The sequence below is a fragment of the Entelurus aequoreus genome, linkage group LG08, assembly GCF_033978785.1.
Source record: "Entelurus aequoreus isolate RoL-2023_Sb linkage group LG08, RoL_Eaeq_v1.1, whole genome shotgun sequence".
NCBI lineage: Eukaryota > Metazoa > Chordata > Actinopteri > Syngnathiformes > Syngnathidae > Entelurus > Entelurus aequoreus.
Window position 1 is genome coordinate 62,691,650 of NC_084738.1, and position 23,609 is coordinate 62,715,258.

A 23,609-nucleotide genomic window follows, 5' to 3' on the forward strand; every position below is an offset into this window, starting at 1 on the left:
TTAAGCTTCTCAGGTGGAATTCTTTCCCATTCTTGCTTGATGTACAGCTTAAGTTGTTCAACAGTCCGGGGGTCTCCGTTGTGGTATTTTAGGCTTCATAATGCGCCACACATATTCAATGGGAGACAGGTCTGGACTACAGGCAGGCCAGTCTAGTACCCGCACTCTTTTACTATGAAGCCACGTTGATGTAACACGTGGTTTGGCATTGTCTCGCTGAAATAAGCAGGGGCGTCCATGGTAACGTTGCTTGGATGGCAACATATGTTGCTCCAAAACCTGTATGTACCTTTCAGCATTAATGGCGCCTTCACAGATGTGTAAGTTACCCATGTTTTGGCCACTAATACACCCCCATACCATCACAGATGCTGGCTTTTACACTTTGCGCCTATAACAATCCGGATGGTTCTTTTCCTCTTTGGTCCGGAGGACACGACGTCCACAGTTTCCAAAAACAATTTGAAATGTGGGCTCGTCAGACCACAGAACACTTTTCCACTTTGCATCAGTCCATCTTAGATGAGCTGAGGCCCAGCGAAGCCGACGGCGTTTCTGGGTGTTGTTGATAAACGGTTTTCGCCTTGCATAGGAGAGTTTTAACTTGCACTTACAGATGTAGCGACCAACTGTAGTTACTGACAGTGGGTTTCTGAAGTGTTCCTGAGCCCATGTGGTGATATCCTTTACACACTGATGTCGCTTGTTGATGCAGTACAGCCTGAGGGATCGAAGGTCACAGGCTTAGCTGCTTGCGTGCAGTGATTTCTCCAGATTCTCTGAACCCTTTGATGATATTAAGGACCGTAGATGGTGAAATCCCTAAATTATTTGCAATAGCTGGTTGAGAAATGTTTTTCTTAAACTGTTCAACAATTTGCTCACGCATTTGTTGACAAAGTGGTGACCCTCGCCCCATCCTTGTTTGTGAGTGACTGAGCATTTCATGGAATCTACTTTTATATCCAATCATGGCACCCACCTGTTCCCAATTTGCCTGTTCACCTGTGGGATGTTCCAAATAAGTGTTTGATGAGCATTCCTCAACTTTATCAGTATTTATTGCCACTTTTCCCAACTTCTTTGTCACGTGTTGCTGGCACCAAATTCTAAAGTTAATGATTATTTGCAAAAAAAAAAAAGTTTATCAGTTTGAACATCAAATATGTTGTCTTTGTGGCATATTCAACTGAATATGGGTTGAAAATGATATGCAAATCATTGTATTCCGTTTATATTTACATCTAACACAATTTCCCAACTCATTTGGAAACAGGGTTTGTATTTTTATAATGTGCCACCGTCCGTGGCACATTAACTGTGCACGCCGCAAATGGGTTCTTTAGCATTAGCCAGCATGCTAATTTGGAACTCCCAAGTTGAGTGAGACTTTGAAGGCAGATGTGTTGAAAATGGTAGTGAATACCTGACTTGTGAGTTGAGTCAGCGGCGGGTGGATCGATGCGCTCCCTGAGTGTTTGCTCAGCCTTCCGTCACGGCCGCATAAATAAACTAACGAGCGGTATCGTTTTTGATGGCGTTCCTGACTTTGATGTGCGTTCTCTGCGGCGTGATGGGAAAAGCTCGGCGCGCGGACCGGAGAGAGCGTTGAAGTCACTTCATTAAGTACACGCTCTACTGGGAACACACTTCTGTGTGTCTTTAGCTCCAATGCTAATGTATGTACATAGCTATGTAACCATAGCTATGTATGCTGCATTTCAACAAGTGTAGCGATGCCTTCCTTTTTTAAATTATTATCATTATTATTATTATTATTCCAAGCTGTGCCTGTATACACGAAGCGGGCTCATCTAGCTCGTGGCGGGTCAGAGGTGGTATGTCCCTGAGGAAGGAGGTTTGCCTTCTTGACGTCATGAAAACTATACACTACTGCCATCCAATGTCTTAGAATTGCAACTGCAATTGCAAATTATTGACATACTTACATTATTAACACTTTCAGGGCGCAACAAAAGACTGAACTGACTAGCCAACGCAGCTTAAACTATACACTACTGCCATCTAATGTATTGGACTTGCAACTGTAATTGCACCCTATTGACATACTTATATTATTAACACTTTTTAGGGTGCAACAAAACACTGGATTCGACAAAGACTGAAATGACTAGCCAACGCAGCTTAAACTATACACTGGTGCCACCCAATGCCTTGGACTTGCAACTGTAAATGCAACTTATTGACATACTTACATTATTAACACTTTTTTGGGCGCAACAAAAGACTGAATTGACTTGCCAACATACCTTAAACTATACACTACTGCCATCTAATGTCTTGGACTTGCAACTGTAATTACATTCTATTGACATACTTACATTATTAACACTTTTTAGGGCGCAACAAAACACTGGATTCGGCAAAGACTGAACTGACTAGCCAACTCACCTTAAACTGAACACTACTGCCATTCAATGCCTTGGACATGCAACTGTAATTTCACCCTTTGGACATGCTTACATTATTAACACTTTTTAAGGCGCAACAAAAGACTGATCTGACGAGCCAACGCACCTTAAACTATACACTACCGCCACCCAGAGTCTTGGACTTGCAACTGTAATTGCAACTTATTGACATATTTACATTATTAACACTTTTAGGGCGCAACAAAACACTGGATTCGACAAAGACTGAACTGACTAGCCAACACACCATAAACTATACACTACAGCCATCTAACATCTTGGACTTGCAACTGTAATTGCAACCAATTGACATACTTACATTAGTAACACTTATTAGGGTGCAACAAAACACTGGATTCGGCAAAGACAGAACTGACTTGCCAACGCACCTTAAACTATGCACTACTCCCATTCAATGCCTTGGACATGCAACTGTAATTTCCCCCTTTTGAAATACTTACATTATTACATGCAACTGTAATGGCAACTTATTGACATACTTACATTAGTAACACGTTTTAGGGTGCAACAAAACACTGGATTCGACAAAGACTGAACTAAGTAGCCAACACACCTTAAACTATACATTAGAGCCATCTAACGTCTTGGACTTGCAACTGTAATTGCAACCAATTGACATACTTACATTATTAACACTTTTTAGGGTGCAACAAAACACTGGATTCGACAAAGACAGAACTGACTTGCCAACGCACCTTAAACTATACAGTACTGCCATTCAATGCCTTGGACATGCAACTGTGATGTCCTCCTTTTGACATACTTACATTATTACATGCAACTGTAATTGCAACTTATTGACATACTTACATTATTAACACGTTTTAGGGTGCAACAAAACACTGGATTCGACAAAGACTGAACTAAGTAGCAAACACACCTTAAACTATACACTACAGCCATCTAACGTCTTGGACTTGCAACTGTAATTGCAACCAATTGACATACTTACATTATTAACACGTTTTAGGGTGCAACAAAACACTGGATTCAACAAAGACAGAACTGACTTGCCATCGCACCTTAAACTATACACTAATGCCATCTAATGTCCAGGACATGCAACTCAGAAATGTGATAATAAAACAACATTTAACACCTTGACAGCAGTTAACATATTTAGCTATTCTTTAAAAGTTGCAATATAGAAAAAGTATGTTATTATTGAAAACACCGGTATCGATTCCCAGGCACCGGTATCGATTCCCAGGCACCAAGAATTGGTATCAGACTGAACTACCTAGCCAACGCACCTTAAACTATACACTACTGCCATCTAATGTATTGGACGTGCAACTGTAATTGCACCCTATTGATATACTTACATTATTAACACTTTTTAGAGCACAACAAAACACTAGGTCGGCAAAGACTGAACTGACGAGCCAACACACCTTAAACTATATACTACTTCCATCCAATATCTTGGACTTGCAACTTATTGACATACTTGTATTATTAACACTTTTTAGGGCAAAACAAAAGACTGAACTGACTAGCCAACACAACTTAAACTATACACTACTTCCATCCAATGTCTTGGACTTGCAACTGTAATTGGACTTGCAACTGTAATTGCAACTTATTATCCTACTTTGTTGCACGTTTTAGGGTGCAACAAAACACTGGATTCGACAAAGACTGAACTGACTAGCCAACACAACTTAAACTATACAGTACTTTCATCCAATGTCTTGGACTTGCAACTGTAATTGCAACTTATTATCATTCTTACATTATTAACACTTTTTAGGGTGCAACAAAACACTGGATTTGACAAAGACTGAACTGACTAGCCAACACACCTTAAACTATACACTACTGCCATCTAATGTCTTAGACTTGCAACTTATTGACATACTTACAATATTAACACTTTTTAGGGCACAACAAACGACTGAACTGACTAGCCAACACAACTTAAACTATACACTACTTCCATCCAATGTCTTGGACTTGCAACTGTAATTGCAACTTATTATCGTACTTACATCATTAACACGTTTTAGGGTGCAACAAAACACTGGATTCGACAAAGACTGGACTGACTACCCAACACACCTTAAACTATACACTACTTTCATCCAATGTCTTGGACTTGCAACTGTAACTGCACCTTATTGACTTACTGACGTTATTAACACTTTTTAGGGCGCAACAAAACACTGGATTCGGCAAAGACTGAACTGACTAGCCAACACACCTTAAATGATACACTACTTTCATCCAATGTCTTGGACTTGCAACTGTAATTGCAACTTATTATCATACTTACATTATTAACATGTTTTAGGGTGCAACAAAACACTGGATTCGACAAAGACTGGACTGACTAGCCAACACACCTTAAACTATACACTTCTGCCATCTAATGTCTTGGACTTGCAACTTATTGACATACTTACAATATTAACACTTTTTAGGGCACAACAAACGACTGAACTGACGAGCCAATACACCTTTAACTATACACTACTTCCATCCAATGTCTTGGACTTGCAACTGTAATTGCAACTTATTATCATACTTACATCATTAACACGTTTTAGGGTGCAACAAAACACTGGATTCGACAAAGACTGGACTGACTAGCCAACACACCTTAAACTATACACTACTTTCATCCAATGTCTTGGACTTGCAACTGTAACTGCACCTTATTGACATACTGACGTTATTAACACTTTTTAGGGTGCAACAAAAACACTGGATTCGGCAAGGACTGAACCGACTAGCCGACACACCTTAAATGATACACTACTTTCATCCAATGTCTTGGACTTGCAACTGTAATTGCAACTTATTATCATACTTACATTATTAACACGTTTTAGGGTGCAACAAAACACTGGATTCGACAAAGACTGGACTGACTACCCAACACACCTTAAACTATACACTTCTGCCATCTAATGTCTTGGACTTGCAACTTATTGACATACTTACAATATTAACACTTTTTAGGGCACAACAAACGACTGAACTGACTAGCCAACACACCTTAAACTATACACTACTGCCATCTAATGTCTTAGACTTGCAACTTATTGACATACTTACAATATTAACACTTTTTAGGGCACAACAAACGACTGAACTGACTAGCCAACACAACTTAAACTATACACTACTTCCGTCCAATGTCTTGGACTTGCAACTGTAATTGCAACTTACTATCGTACTTACATCATTAACACGTTTCAGGGTGCAACAAAACACTGGATTCGACAAAGACTGGACTGACTAGCCAACACACCTTAAACTATACACTACTTTCATCCAATGTCTTGGACTTGCAACTGTAACTGCACCTTATTGACATACTGACGTTATTAACACTTTTTAGGGCGCAACAAAACACTGGATTCGGCAAAGACTGAACTGACTAGCCAACACACCTTAAATGATACACTACTTTCATCCAATGTCTTGGACTTGCAACTGTAATTGCAACTTATTATCATACTTACATTATTAACATGTTTTAGGGTGCAACAAAACACTGGATTCGACAAAGACTGGACTGACTAGCCAACACACCTTAAACTATACACTTCTGCCATCTAATGTCTTGGACTTGCAACTTATTGACATACTTACAATATTAACACTTTTTAGGGCACAACAAACGACTGAACTGACTAGCCAACACAACTTAAACTATACACTACTTCCATCCAATGTCTTGGACTTGCAACTGTAATTGCAACTTATTATCATACTTACATCATTAACACGTTTTAGGGTGCAACAAAACACTGGATTCGACAAAGACTGGACTGACTAGCCAACACACCTTAAACTATACACTACTTTCATCCAATGTCTTGGACTTGCAACTGTAACTGCACCTTATTGACATACTGACGTTATTAACACTTTTTAGGGTGCAACAAAACACTGGATTCGGCAAGGACTGAACTGACTAGCCGACACACCTTAAATGATACACTACTTTCATCCAATGTCTTGGACTTGCAACTGTAATTGCAACTTATTATCATACTTACATTATTAACACGTTTTAGGGTGCAACAAAACACTGGATTCGACAAAGACTGGACTGACTAGCCAACACACCTTAAACTATACACTACTGTCATCCAATGTCTTGGAATTGCAACTTATTGACATAATTACATTATTAACACTTTTCAGGGCGCAACAAAAGACTGAACTGACGAGCCAATACACCTTAAACTATACACTACTGCCATCCAATGTCTTGGACTTGCAACTGTAATTGCAACTTATTATCGTACTTACATCATTAACACGTTTTAGGGTGCAACAAAACACTGGATTCGACAAAGACTGGACTGACTAGCCAACACACCTTAAACTATACACTACTTTCATCCAATGTCTTGGACTTGCAACTGTAACTGCACCTTATTGACATACTTACATTATTAACACTTTTTAGGGCACAACAAAACACTGGATTCGGCAAAGACTGAACTGACTAGCCAACACACCTTAAATGATACACTACTTTCATCCAATGTCTTGGACTTGCAACTGTAATTGCAACTTATTATCATACTTACATTATTAACATGTTTTAGGGTGCAACAAAACACTGGATTCGACAAAGACTGGACTGACTAGCCAACACACCTTAAACTATACACTACTGCCATCTAATGTCTTGGACTTGCAACTTATTGACATACTTACAATATTAACACTTCTTAGGGCACAACAAACGACTGAACTGACTAGCCAACACAACTTAAACTATACACTACTTCCATCCAATGTCTGGACTTACAACTGTAATTGCAACTTATTATCATACTTACATCATTAACACGTTTTAGGGTGCAACAAAACACTGGATTCGACAAAGACTGGACTGACTAGCCAACACACCTTAAACTATACACTACTTTCATCCAATGTCTTGGACTTGCAACTGTAACTGCACCTTATTGACATACTGACGTTATTAACACTTTTTAGGGTGCAACAAAACACTGGATTCGGCAAGGACTGAACTGACTACCCGACACACCTTAAATGATACACTACCTTCATCCAATGTCTTGGACTTGCAACTGTAATTGCAACTTATTATCATACTTACATTATCAACACGTTTTAGGGTGCAACAAAACACTGGATTCGACAAAGACTGGACTGACTAGCCAACACACCTTAAACTATACACTACTGCCATCCAATGTCTTGGACTTGCAACTTATTGACATAATTACATTATTAACACTTTTCAGGGCGCAACAAAAGACTGAACTGACGAGCCAATACACCTTAAACTATACACTACTGCCATCCAATGTCTTGGACTTGCAACTGTAACTGCACCTTATTGACATACTGACGTTATTAACACTTTTTTAGGGCGCAACAAAACAATGGATTCGGCAAAGACTGAACTGACTAGCTAACACAGCTTAAACTATACACTACTGCCATCCAATGGAACTTATTGACATACTTAAATTAATAACACTTTTTAGGGCACAGCAAAAGACTGAACTGACTTGCCAACACACCTTAAACTATACACTACTGCCATCCAATGTCTTAGAATTGCAACTGTAATTGCAACTTATTGACATACTTACATTATTAACACTTTTTAAGGCACAACAAAAGACTGAACTGACTTGCCAACACACCTTAAACTATACACTACTGCCATCCAATGTCTTAGAATTGCAACTGTAATTGCAACTTATTGACATACTTACATTATTAACACTTTTTAAGGCACAACAAAAGACTGAACTGACTTGCCAACGCACCTTAAACTATACACTACTGCCATCCAAATGTCTTGGAATTGCAACTGTAATTGCAACTTATTGACATACTTACATTATTAACACTTTTTAGGGCACAACAAAAGACTGAACTGACTTGCAAACACACCTTAAACTATACACTACTGCCATCCAATGTCTTGGAATTGCAATTGTAATTGCAACGTATTGACATACTTACATTATTAACACTTTTTAGGGCACAACAAAAGACTGAACTGACTTGCCAACACACCTTAAACTATACACTACTGCCATCCAATGTCTTGGAATTGCAATTGTAATTGCAACTTATTGACATACTTACATTATTTACACTTTTCAGGGCGCAACAAAAGACTGAACTGAAGAGCCAATACACCTTAAACTATACACTACTGCCATCTAATGTATTGGACTTGCAACTGTATTTGCATCTTATTGACATACTGACGTTATTAACACTTTTTTAGGGCGCAACAAAACACTGGATTCGGCAAAGACTGAACTGACTAGCCAACACACCTTAAACTATAAAATACAGCCATCTAACGTCTTGGACTTGCAACTCTAATTGCAACTTATTGACATAAAAGTTTCAATCAATCAATCACTTAACACGATTTGGGTGCAACAAAACACTGGATTCGGCAAAGACTGAACTGACTAGCCAACGGACCATAATCTATACACTACTCCCATCTGAGGTGTGATAATAAAACAATATTTAACAACTGGACAGCAGTTAACATATTTAGCAATTAACAAACAATTATTATTCATTAACACACACAAAAAGTACCAACAATATGGTCCTGTTGAGTACCGGTATCGGGTCCCAGGCACCAGGAATTGGTATAATAGTTCAAATGTGAAGGGTACCCAAGCACTATTAAAAAACTTGGCAAAATAAAAACAAGCTTTGCGTGGTTGTTGTTTGCCAGGATGATGTCAACATTTTAGAAACAACTGTCCGCATGATGCAGTCTGTTTTCCTACGCAGCGCTTTGGAAAGTTTGGACTTCTTCAGAGTGATATTGATTCTTTCCAAACTGATGGGCAGTCCCACTGAGAATCACTTACTTTTCCACAATACAGTGTGTGTGTGTGTGTGTGTGTGTGTGTGTGTGTGTGTGTGTGTGTGTGTGTGTGTGTGTGTGTGTGTGTGTGTGTGTGTGTGTGTGTGTGTGTGTGTGTGTGTGTGTGTGTGAGATGGCAGGAAACAGGCATCACTAACAGCCTTCTGCAGGATTCTGTTTCAAGTCCTTCCCAGCTGTGTGTTTTTTTTTATTTTTTTTATTTTTATTTTATTTATTTAGTTCCTTCCTGTACGATTGTGCGTGGGTGCACACAGAGCGCACACTTCTTTCCCTGGTATCCATCACCGTTTGAGATCAGGCGTGCTGATTCAGCAGAAGTGTCGACAACAAGCCGCATGATGCAAGTGCTATTCATAAAATGATCAAATCTGCCACGATATAAAAAGAAAACAGTAAAAACAAATAGTAGTTTATCATTTATTATGATTTCAGCTACATGCTGTTTACTTATAACAACTAATCATTCACGCTTGGTTTGTTTTGTGTTGAGCCGGTTCAGTACCAGTTCTGTTTACGGTGTTAGTTAATTTCAACGTTTACAATATCCCATTTCAAGGAGTAGGAAGAAGCCTTTGTCTTCCTGTACTCAATCTGTAACATAAACAAATGAATAAATACCTGTTATTAATAATAAATAATTGTGGGCGGTATAGCTCGGTTGGTAGAGTGGCCGTGCCATCAACCTGAGGGTTGCAGGTTCGATCCCCGCTTCCGCCATCCTAGTCACTGCCGTTGTGTCCTTGGGCAAGACACTTTACCCACCTGCTCCCAGTGCCACCCACACTGGTTTAAATGTAACTTAGATATTGGGTTTTCACTATGTAAAGCGCTTTGAGTCACTAGAGAAAAGCGCTATATAAATATAATTCACTTCACTTCACTTCACTACCCAATAAGGTTGACTTGAATAAATAGATATTCATAATAAGTTGTTGGATATGTAATACATTGAATATTTAGTCTAATTCCTCAATACTGTTCATGGTGTTTATCAGGGTTCTTCTTTGGAGTTTGAAGAGTTTCTTAAACTGGATCATGTTGTTTGACTTTGTAGTGGATTGTCCGAAGCTTAAACAGCAACAAAAGTGAATTTAGTACAAAAAGTTTATTTACCCATAGTCAAAAGTGCAAGTCGGATTGAGCTGTCCATGCAGACAAACAAACGTCCTCCGGAGGACACAAGAATCAAGCAATCTTTTAGAATCCTGGTCTCCTGGCCATTTTATCTGTTTCCCCACGCCCCAAGGTCCAGTTTTTTTCGACATGTTTGTTTTGCAACATCCTTGAATCCCTTAGTGAAGCTTAGACAATCAAAACATTTTGTAGAATGGTCAGAGCGACTCCATATTCAACTTTGTCCTACATTAAGTTAAAGTTAAAGTTAAAGTACCAATGATTGTCACACACACACTAGGTGTGGTGAAATTTGTCCTCTGCATTTGACCCATCCCCTTGATCACCCCCTGGGAGGTGAGGGGAGCAGTGAGCAGCAGCGGTGGCCGTGCCCGGGAATCATTTTTGGTGATTTAACCCCCAATTCCAACCCTTGATGCTGAGTGCCAAGCAGGGAGGTAATGGGTCCCATTTTTATAGTCTTTGGTATGACTCGGCCGGGGTTTGAACTCACAACCTACCGATCTCAGGGCGGACACTCTAACCACTAGGCCACTGATAGGTGGCCTAGTCCTTCAATGGTATAGAATAGAAGAGAAATGAAATGAGCAGACATTCTTAATAGACACGAAATATAGTTCAAAGGTCAGAAATTTTACTACAACTTCTTTGCTTGGCCCATTCCATTATTTAATCCACATATTGATACACTATATTGCCAAAAGTATTTGGCCACCCATCCAAATGATGAGAATCAGGTGTCCTAATCACTTGGCCCGCTGAATAAAATCAAGCAACAAACAACAAACATAGTGCAAAGACTTTTTGCACAGTCGGTTGCTACAGAGCTCCAAACTTCATGTGACCTTCCAATTAGCCCACGTACAGTACGCAGAGAGCTTCAAGGAATGGGTTTCCATGGCCGAGCAGCTGCATCTAAGCCATATATATATCTGGCAATCTGATGGACAAGCCGCATGATGCAAGTGCTAACACGTAATGTTTTGTATTCAACAAATAGTTTTCAACACCGACAGACACTGAGAAGGTGTGTTATTGTTTAGACAAGTTCACTCACTGCAGAGGCTGCGGGTTAATTATGTACTTCCTGTTTTGTTCCTTGAACCGTAACCATTGGCGTTGTTAGGCCTATTTTAAGGGGGCCCAAGCCCCCTAAAATGTTCTTAAGCCCCCCTAAATAATTTGGTGTTAATTTTTTTTTTTTTTACAAATACATGCCGACATATTCATTATAAAGTGGCCCGAATATGAGTTTAAATTAATAATCATATAACCTGTCATTATTCACTCAGTTTCCCCTCATTTAAGGTAGAGAGCCCCTTTAGTGCGTCGGTATCCAATCCATTCCACTTGTTCATATAGAAAATGCCCACATCACTCAAAATCCAGTCCGCATTTTCTCTGCGACCTTCCTTGCGGTCCTGCAGGTGTACGAAGCACATTAGCACACAGCACTGCAGAACAAGAACCTTGTGTCTGCAATTGTGAATAATTTAGTTTTTAAGTTTTGTGTTTCTTGTAGAATCTATATAAAGTAATATGCATTAGCCTATTGTTAAAATAATGAAAACAACATCATTAAATATATTTGTTTTATTGTATTGTTACATTAATAGCTGTTTTTTTTATTATAGGATGGCTTGTTAAACATTTCATAGAATTTTCAGAGGGTGGAAAAACCAAGACATTTAATATAAAATGTAAAATGAATAAATACATAAAAGAAAAAGAAAAAAAACGGTTAAAAGCCATCGTCCCGGGGAGCATTTAATTTCGTCCCGTGCATTTTTTTTACCGTCCCCGGGACGACGGGACTATGTTAATCTCAAGCCCTGGAAGTTACATTTTATTTTTTGCATTATTTGTTTCAGCATTGCACTTTGAAGATGGTCCCTCAGCTCTTTGACAGCTTTGGCTCTTTTTCAGATCAGCTAAGTCTTTCTTATTTAGAGTATATATAAAAGTTTCTCATTTCTATTCAAACTTCCATATACATTTAATTTCTTTAACGGCTTGCCATAATATATACAAATCCCGTTACCATGGATTGGGAAATTGTGTTAGATGTAAATATAAACAGAATACAATGATTTGCAAATCCTTTTCGACCCATATTCAATTGAATGCACTACAAAGACAAGATATTTGATGTTCAAACTCAAAAACTTTTTTTTTTTTTTTGCAAATAATAATTAACTTAGAATTTCATGGCTGCAACACGTGCCAAAGTAGTTGGGAAAGGGCATGTTCACCACTGTGTTACATGGCCTTTCCTTTTAACAACACTCAGTAAACGTTTGGGAACTGAGGAGACACATTTTTGAAGCTTCTCAGGTGGAATTCTGTCCCATTCTTGCTTGATGTACAGCTTAAGTTGTTCAACATACCGAGGGTCTCCGTTGTGGTATTTTAGGCTTCATAATGCCCCACACATTTTCAATGGGAGACAGGTCTGAACTACAGGCAGGCCAGTCTAGTACCCGCAATCTTTTACTATGAAGCCACGTTGATGTAACACGTGGCTTGGCATTGTCTTGCTGAAATAAGCAGGGGCGTCCATGGTAACGTTGCTTGGATGGCAACATATGTTGCTCCAAAACCTGTATGTAACTTTCAGCATTAATGGCGCCTTCACAGATGTGTAAGTTACCCATGTCTTGGGCACTAATACACTACCATACCAACACACATGCTGGCTTTTACACTTTGCGCCTATACCAATCCGGATGGTTCTTTTCCTCTTTGGTCTGGAGGACACGACGTCCACAGTTTCCAAAAACAATTTGAAATGTGGACTCGTCAGACCACCGTACACTTTTCCACTTTGTATCAGTCCATCTTAGATGAGCTCAGGCCCAGCGGAGCTGACGGTGTTTCTGGGTGTTGTTGATAAACGGTTTTCGCCTTGCATAGGAGAGTTTTAACTTGCACTTGCAGATGTAGCGACCAACTGTAGTTACTGACAGTGGGTTTCTGAAGTGTTCCTGAGCCCATGTGGTGACATCCTTTACACACTGATGTCGCTTGTTGATGCAGTACAGCTTACGTGCAGTGATTTCTCCAGATTCTCTGAACCCTTTGATGATATTACGGAGCGTAGATGGTGAAATCCCTAAATTCCTTGCAATAGCTGGTTGAGAAATGTTTTTCTTAAACTGTTCAACAATTTGCTCACGCATTTGTTGACAAAGTGGTGACCCTCGCCCCATCCTTGTTTGTGAATGACTGAACATTTCATGGAATCTACTTTTATACCCAATCATGGCACCCACCTGTTCCCAATTTGCCTGTTCACCTGTGGGATGTTCCAAATAAGTGTTTGATGAGCATTCCTCAACTTTATCAGTATTTATTGCCACCTTTCCCAACTTCTTTGTCACGTGTTGCTGGCATCAAATTCTAAAGTTAATGATTATTTGCAAAAAAAAAAATGTTTATCAGTTTGAACATCAAATATGTTGTCTTTCTAACATATTCAATTGAATATGGGTTGAAAAGGATTTGCAAATCATTGTATTCCGTTTATATTTACATCTAACACAATTTCCCAACTCATATGGAAACAGGGTTTGTATATATAAATATATTATATACAAGACAAATTATCCCGATCCAGATATTACTTTAATTCAAGTAACTAAATAATATTTCCAGGGCTTGAATTTAGAACCATTTTAGTCACATATGTGCCCAAAATGTAATCTGTGCAACTTCAAAATATTTGGGAACAAACAATTATTGTATTGTGAGCGAAAGTGGTGGCATTAGGCTCTATGTTGTGACTTAATAACATAGAGGCTAATGCCATGACTTTCATTGTGTTTCAGTGTATCTTGAAGAATCATGCAAGTAATAGTTTCTTGTTGATGCTGTAAACAAAATGTCACTGTGCAAACCCATGTTTCTTGTTGTACTGAACACAGATTGAAAATAAACCCACTGAAATAATAATAATAACAATGATTAATTTCTAAGTCTTTGTTAGCCGTTTGTGAAGTTTTGTGCTCGTGCGCTACATTCGCTCGCATCCTGTGCATCTCCTGGGGGCTAAGCCCCCCTGTCCTTAAAAACTAGTGACGCCCCTGACCGTAACTATTTGTCCATGGCGTTTCTGCTTGAAAGGATTCCTCATTCATCACTCCAAGCAACATTTGTAAGTTTTACAATATAACCACAACAATTCATACTTGCTAAGCCGTCCCATGGGTGATGTCTGTGGGAGTGTTTTCCTGCATATGTGTACGTGCTATCGTGATGTAATCAAGTGAGCGTCATTAGCATTAGCGAATATGCTAACACGTTTGTCTGTGTTAGTATTATTAACTTACAATTGCATTCTGTTTGTATTGTTTCAGTTTGGTAAATTCAACAAAACGAGTCCGTTTAGCTGTTTGGAGCTTCCATGACGATGACTTCTGTTTTGTTTGAACGGCCGTTTTACTGCCATGTTACAGACACAGTTATAAAGCATGCAAATATACATTTAGAGCAGGGGTCACCAACGCGGTGCCCGCGGGCACCAGGTCGCCCGTCAGGACCAGATGAGTCGCCCGCGGGCCTGTTCTAAAAAAATTAAAATAAAAAAAATGTATATATATATATATATATTTTTTAAATTAAATCTACATAGAAAAAACACGAGATACACTTTCAATCAGTGCATCAACCCAAACAACCTCCGCCATGCACACTCATCCACACCCACTCACACAAAAGGGGTTACTTCTTTCTGCTACCAATATTCTGGTTCCCACAACATAGACAACACATCTGCAAGGGACACAGTCCCTGAAGCACACATGATTGTATAGGCTGCTGGTCCACTAACATTTTCATTAATTACTATTTTTTATGGAATTATTTTTATATTGTTTTACTTTCTTTTTTATCCAAGAAAATGTTTTTTATTTATTTATCTTATTTTATTTTATTTTTTAAAAAAGTGCCTTATCTTCAACAGACCAGGTTGTCAATGAAATTAGATTTGTTTAAAGGGTTTTTTAAACCAGGCCCAGTCCAGATAATGTCCAAGTCGGACTCAGCAACACACCTTCATTCATGTACACAGAAAAAAATTAGGGAACACAACAGATTGCATATAATTTATAAACAAAATTAAAGTTTCAAAATAAGCATTTATGTACAGTCCAGATTATGTCCAGGTCACTCAAATTAGGGAACACAACAACAGATATCATATAATCTACAAACATAATTATACTTTCAAAATAAGCCTTTGAGTACTTCTCATCTTTTTTTAAATGTTTTTTGGCATCATTATCGTTTTCAACCATGTAACTTTCTAAAGTTAGAAAATACTGAATAAATGTTTTAAAGAAAGTAATACTAAGTGAATATCTGTTTTTGGCCTTAAAAATAAACATTTTACCGAGTACTATAATTAAATTGACTAAATCATGGTTGTCAATGAACTCTCCTAAAATAACAGAAACCACATTAAGCTTCATAAACAAACCAATCCTTAAACACATTTTTTCAACTTCCACCCAAAACAAAGACACAATATGACAATACCAAAACAAATGCAGGGTGGATTCAGGCTCCTGACAACAAAATCGGCAATCATCTGACTCTGTCATATTCCATAATTTTAACATTTTCCCTGTGGGTAAGAAGTTATAAATAATTTTAATTTGAAAATAACGATTTTGCACATCGATAGTGGTTTTATAGATTAGTTTGAATATGGCATCCCATGGCAACGGGCAGTCAAAAAAGTCCTCCCATTTTCCATTTGTGTTGTATGAGGCAGCTTTCAAAGATTTCTTTATTAAATAAAAATCATATATTTTTCTATTTATTTTAGTTCCTTTTTGCTAACTAGAATTTCTTATTAGAGGTTTACAAACTAATAATTTAGTAGTTCCATATTTAATTATTTGTTTCCATCTTTTCCCAATTACTCCAGTTAGTTGATAAAATGAAAAGCTTGAGCAAGCATCACCATACATAGCTCTAAATTCATCATACTTCATAATTTTACCATTCTCATTGATAATATCATTGACAAAAATGATTCCTCTTTCAAACATATTTTTCCAAAAGAAAGGCTTTCCATCTATTACAATATTAGAGTTCATCCATATTAACTGCTGCAAAATATTGTCTCTTTTTTCTGGCACATACAATTGAAAGCACCACTATGAGTGGATTGTTTCCTTTATGAACCCCGCCATGTTTCCCAGCAGACTCTCTGGGAGGGGATCACTTGTAAAAAAGGATACCATTTCTTTTGATACAGTACATGTTTTTTGTCCAACAGGACATTTGTGTACCACTCAATGTTTAAATACATCTTTGGAACAATTGATGCTTTTAAAGACAGACACATAGCTTCAAGGTTGAGAAGTTACGGCCCCCATATTCATACTCTTTGTACAAAACCTTTCTTTTAATCTTTTCTGTTTTGCCGTTCCAGACAAAATCGAAGACCCTCCGCTCATAAATCTTAAAAAAGTTTTGTGATGGAGCTGGTAATGACAAAAACAAATAAATAAAATGAGGAATAATTAACGAGTTGGCAATAGACATTTTACCATACAAGGTTAGGGATTTCCCTTTCCATAATTGCATAATTTTGTCCAGCTTTCTTAGGCAATTATCATAATTTACTGAGCCTAGATCTTCCAGATTTTCTGGGACAACAACACCAAGTATGTTAACTGGTCCATCTGTCCACAAAACAGGCACTTTGCATTCCATTCGAAAGGACGTTCCCTTTAGATTTCCGATCCTTAACATTTTACATTTATCATAATTAAGCTTAAGGCCAGATTGCTGTGAAAATATGTCCAAAAGATTAAGAAGGTTCCGCAAACAATGAGGAAAAATCTTATCTTTGTGAATCAGCCTTTTCTGACATGATCTTCATCAAGAACAAACACAGAACACGCCTCACTGATGCACATCTGCAAGACTCACTCAGAGTTGCAGTGTCAAGTTACACACCAGAGTACAACTCACTAGTTAACAGCATGCAATGCCAGGCTTCCCACTAACTGACAAAGAAACAGATAACAGATTTGGTGTCCAGTTCAAAGTGTGACATGATTTAAAAATTTGTGAGTTTACTTTTGTATTTTACATGAGTTATTATTTGTACAAACATGGTGCAAAGTAATTCATGATTTGTTAAAAAAAATGTTAGTGGCTAGCTAGTTAAAATGGGATATTGTGATTTCACAAGACTGTCTTAGATGTGATCATTTGAAAAGGTTCAATTTGAAAAATGTGCACTTTGAGAAAATATAAAAATAAAGTGTTGCATATTGATATTTATCTGTTTCTAGATATATTTATTGTGAGAAATCATTAAGATGATCAGTGTTTCCACAAAGATAAATATCATTAATTATTAATAATAACAGAGTTAAAGGTAAATTGAGCAAATTGGCTACTTCTGGCAATTTATTTAAGTGTGTATCTAACTGGTAGCCCTTCGCAGTAATCAGTACCCAAGAAGTAGCCCTTTGTTTCAAAAAGGTTGGTGACCCCTGATTTTGAGAATATTCAGTAGAAGCATTTAAGTCCCATCTTAAAACTCATTTGTATACTCTAGCCTTTAAATAGACCCCCTTTTTAGACCAGTTGATGTGCCGTTTATTTTATTTTCTGCTCTGCCCCCCCTCTCCCTTGTGGAAGAAGGGGGGGGCACAGGTCCGGTGGCCATGGATGAAGTGCTGGCTGTCCAGAGTCGGGACCCGGGGCGGACCGCTCGCCTGTGCATCGGTTGGGGACATCTCTGCGGTGCTGACCAGTCTCCGCTCGGGATGGTCTCCTGCTGGCCCCACTATGGACTGGACTCTCACTATTATGTTAGATCCACTATGGACTAGACTCTCACTATTATGTTAGATCCACTATGGACTGGACTCTCTCACTATTATGTTATATCCACTATGGACTGGACTCTCACTATTATGTTAGATCCACTATGGACTGGTCTCTCACACTATTATGTTAGATCCACTAAGGACTGGACTATCACTATTATGTTAGATCCACTATGGACTGGACTCTCACTATTATGTTAGATCCACTATGGACTGGACTCACACTATTATGTTAGATCCACTATGGACTGGTCTCTCACACTATTATGTTAGATACACTATGGACTAGACTCTCACTATTATGTTAGATCCACTATGGACTGGACTCTCACTATTATGTTAGATCCACTATGGACTGGACTCTCACTATTATGTTAGATCCACTATGGACTGGTCTCTCACATTATTATGTTAGATCCACTATGGACTAGACTCTCACTATTATGTTAGATCCACTATGGACTGGACTCTCACTATTATGTTGGATCCACTATGGACTGGACTCTCACTATTATGTTAGATCCACTATGGACTGGACGCTCACTATTATGTTAGATCCACTATGGACTGGACTCACACTATTATGTTAGATCCACTATGGACTGGTCTCTCACACTATTATGTTAGATACACTATGGACTAGACTCTCACTATTATGTTAGATCCACTATGGACTGGACTCTCACTATTATGTTAGATCCACTATGGACTTGACTCTCACTATTATGTTAGATCCACTATGGACTGGACTCTCTCACTATTATGTTATATCCACTATGGACTGGACTCTCACTATTATGTTAGATCCACTATGGACTGGACTCTCACTATTATGTTAGATCCACTATGGACTGGTCTCTCACACTATTATGTTAGATCCACTATGGACTGGACTCTCACTATTATGTTAGAGCCACTATGGACTGGACTCTCACTATTATGTTAGATCCACTATGGACTGGACTCTCACTATTATGTTGGATCCAATATGGACTGGACTCTCACTATTATGTTAGATCCACTATGGACTGGTATCTCAAACTATTATGTTAGATCCACTATGGACTGGACTCTCACTATTATGTTGGATCCATTATGGACTAGACTCTCACTATTATGTTAGATCCACTATGGACTGGACTCTCACTATTATGTTGGATCCACTATGGACTGGACTCTCACTATTATGTTAGATCCACTATGGACTGGACTCTCACTATTATGTTAGATCCACTATGGACTGGTCTCTCACACTATTATGTTAGATCCACTATGGACTGGACTCTCACTATAATGTTAGATCCATTATGGACTGGACTTTCACAATATTATGCTAGACCCACTCGACGTCCATTGCATCCGGTCTCCCCTAGAGCGGGGTGGGGGGGTCACCCACATCTGCGGTCCTCTCTAAGGTTTCTCATTGACATCCCACCGATATCTGCTAATATATGTGAAAATATGTATTTCTTGTTAAATTTGGTGGGTGTGGCTTAAAAACCGGTGTGCTCTCTATAGCCTGCAAAGTAGGGTATTTATTTTCAAGCATTATTGGGCCACCAAGTCATCAGGTTTCCTTTCTTGCACTGACAGACGTGCAGGCAAAAGGAGTCATTTTGTTTCTTCCGAGTTTAAAAAACAATTAAGAACCGTCGACGAGCGGGAGACTTCAAATACCGTCAGTTTTTCACGCCGCATTTTTTTCCCCTAATTGGCCTCCATCTGTTGGAAAAGGGCGCAGAGGTGGCAGCTCACCTCCAGTAACAAATCAAATATGCAGAGTTCCGGTGGGCGAGGAGGCGTCCAAAACAGGGACCGGCAAAGATCTCCATTAGTCCACCGGGGGGCCAAGATGAACTTGTCAGTAACCCAAAAGCCGCAGATAGAGCCGCCACAACACTGGGATTATTTATGTCAAATTAGCATGAGAGGGAGGAGAGGACAGAAAGCAGCATTAGTCTCCCGCCATCCCCACATCCACTCATCTCCCGCCATTCCCTAACGCCGCGTGATCCACGCCGAGTGTTTGGGGGTTGTGGGACGTGTTTCGCCTTTCATCCTCGCGCTCGCACCACTCAAAGTATTAGAATCTCATTTAGTCATTCACTCGTGCTCTTCATCTCGCTGCCGATGTGTGTTTGTATTCCCGCGAGATAGACATCGGCAAAAAAATAAATAATAAAAAGCCTACAAAAGGCAGCGTTTTGCTCCAAATATGCTCAATTTTGACCAGCTAAAGCATTCGCGAGACATACACGCTGGACTGGGTCCAGACCGAGTTCTGTGCGAAAACAACAAAGTCAACACAACCCACAAACATGGAGGACATATTGCACATAAACAAATATTTTGAAGGTTAGTGTGTCATTGTTTTCACCATTAAAACTTTCATAACTGCCATTCCGGTTCGAATCGGTTGAAAAATGTGGTATATGGAGAGTTCTGTATATTGCCTATTCAATTTCAATGGGGGAAATTCCTGGTAATTCCGGGTAATCAGGGAATTTATGAAACCGGGAAATATGTTATCTTGATTGTCCAGGGCGATTGGAGTGTGTGGATGCTGGAACGGTTCGAATCGGTTGTGAAATGTGGGATATGGAGAGTTTTGTATATTGCCCATTCAATTTCAATGGGGAAAATTCCTGGTAATTCCGGGAAATAAGGGAATTTCTGAAACTGGGAAACATGCTATCTTGATTGTCCAAGGCGATTGGAGTGTGTGGATGCTGGAATGGTTCGAATCGGTTGAGAAATGTGGGATATGGAGAGTTTTGTATATTGCCCATTCAATTTCAATGGGGAAAATTCCCGGTAATTCCGGGAAATAAGGGAATTTCTGAAACTGGGAAACATGCTATCTTGATTGTCCAAGGCGATTGGAGTGTGTGGATGCTGGAATGGTTCGAATCGGTTGAGAAATGTGGGATATGGAGAGTTTTGTATATTGCCCATTCAATTTCAATAGGGGAAATGCCTGGTAATTCCGGGTAATAAAGGAATTTCTGAAACCGGGAAACATGCTATCTTGATTGTCCAAGGCGAGTAGAGTTTGTGGATGCTGGAACGGTTCGAATCGGTTGAGAAATATGGGATATGGAGAGTTCTGTATATTGCCCATTCAATTTCAAAGGGGGAACTTCCTGGTAATTCTGGGTAATCAATGAATTTCTGAAACCGGGAAACATGCTATCTTGATTGTCCAAGGCGATTGGAGTGTGTGGACGCTGGAACGGTTCGAATCGGTTGAGAAATGTGGGATATGGAGAGATCTGTATATTGCCCATTCAATTTCAATGGGGAAAATTCCTGGTAATTCAGGGTAATCAGGGAATTTCTGAAACCGGGAAACATGCTATCTTGATTGTCCAAGGCGAGTGGAGTGTGTGGATGCTGGACTGGTTCGAATCGGTTGAGAAATGGGGGATATGGAGAGTTCTGTATATTGCCCATTCAATTTCAATGGGGGAAATTCCTGGTAATTCAGGGTAATCGGGGAATTTATGAAACCGGGAAACATGCTATCTTGATTGTCCAAGGCGATTGGAGTGTGTGGATGCTGGAACGGTTCGAATCGGTTGAGAAACCTCCCACCCGGGACTTAGCTCTTACTCTGAGTTGCTCATCCACTTTCTCCATGTTCAGCCCCATCTCCCTTTCATCCCTCTCTAAGATGGCCGCCGCCTTGAGACCAGCCACATCCCCTCAGGACCCCGTCCCTGCCCTCCTCCTTAAGGAGGTTTTTGATGCAGTAGGTCCCTACATCCTGTCCATCATCAACTGTTCCCTGGCCACAGGTATAGTCCCATCATGCCTAAAAGAAGCAGTAGTCCAACCCCTTCTTAAGAACCCAACCCAGATCCCACTCACCCCAGCAACTACAGACCCATCTCAAAATTACAATTTTTGTCTAAACTGTTAGAAAAGGCCATCCTCAGTCAGCTGCAGCCCTATCTCCAACACAACAACATACTGGAAAAATTTCAGTCCGGATTTAGGGCCGGCCACAGCACTGAATCCGCCCTCTTGAAGGTATTAAACGACCTTCTCCTCATCACTGACTCTGGGAAATGTGTTGCACTGGTTCTCCTGGACCTCAGTGCAGCGTTCGATACTATAGACCATACTGATCTCCTGGACCGCCTCCAACATGGGGTCGGCATCACCAACACAGCCCTGTCCTGGTCTACGTCATACCTCAACAACAGAACCTTCTCTGTGAACATAGCAAACCATTCCTCCCGCTGTGTCAACCTCACCTGTGGGGTCCCCCAGGGCTCAATACTGGGTCCCATCCTGTTCTCCATCTACATGCTCCCCCTCAGCCAAGTCATTCATCGCCATAAAATGTCCTTTCACTGCTACGCTGACGATACTCAAATCTATCTTCCACTCAAGACAGACGATCCCTCTGGACTGTACCTTTTGAAAGACTGCTTGCGGGACATAAAGGAGTGGATGTCACAAAGCTTCCTGCAGCTCAATGACACCAAGAGTGAAATTCTTCTGTTTGGCAACTCCACCTCGGTCAGTCAGATCAGAAAGAATTTGGGAAGTTTGGCCACTCTTGAAAAACCCCATGTCAAAAACCTTGGGGTCATATTTGACCCAGACCTCAAGTTTGACAAACAAGTGAAATCTGTGGTGAAATCCTGTTTATTCCAACTACGCACCATAGCCAAGATCAAGTCTTTCCTCTCCCCCAGTGACCTACGGAGGGTTGTGTTGATGCTTATTTTTTCTAGACTGGACTATTGCAATGCCCTTTATGCCGGGGTCACCGACAAGACCATCCATAGCATGCAGCTAGTACAAAATGCGGCTGCCAGGCTGGTGACAGGCGCAAAAATGAGGGAACATATTTCTCCCATCCTCTCCTCCCTTCACTGGCTCCCAGTGAAGCGTAGAGTGAAATTTAAGATCGTCATGTTCGTCTTCAAAGCGCTCAATGGTCTCGCCCCAGCTTATATTAAAGATCTCCTGGACCAACCCACCAGCTCCAGGCTGGGTCGTTGCCTTAGATCAGACAACTAGATGACCCTGAAGGTCCCACGGTCAAACCTAGTGACAAGGGGAGACCGTGCTTTCTCAGTGATGGCACCTAGGTTGTGGAATAAGCTCCCCCTGAGTATTAAGTCCGCCACCACTCTGGAATCTTTTAGAGCACGGCTTAAAACTCACCTTTTTACCGCAGATGACTTTTAATTTATGTTTTCATTGTGAGTCTTAAATGTTTAGTTTAGATTCCTTTGTGTGTCTCAGTCTCTGTTTCTGTTTTTTTTTTTTTTGTTTCTCCACTCG

The 23,609-nt window shown here is 39.7% G+C and overlaps 1 protein-coding gene across 2 annotated transcripts in view; it reads right to left on the reverse strand.

The window, feature by feature from the left end:
• Positions 1-23,609, reverse strand: part of fibcd1b (fibrinogen C domain containing 1b) — a 404,668-nt gene that overhangs the window by 370,285 nt on the left and 10,774 nt on the right. The window lies entirely within an intron of this gene.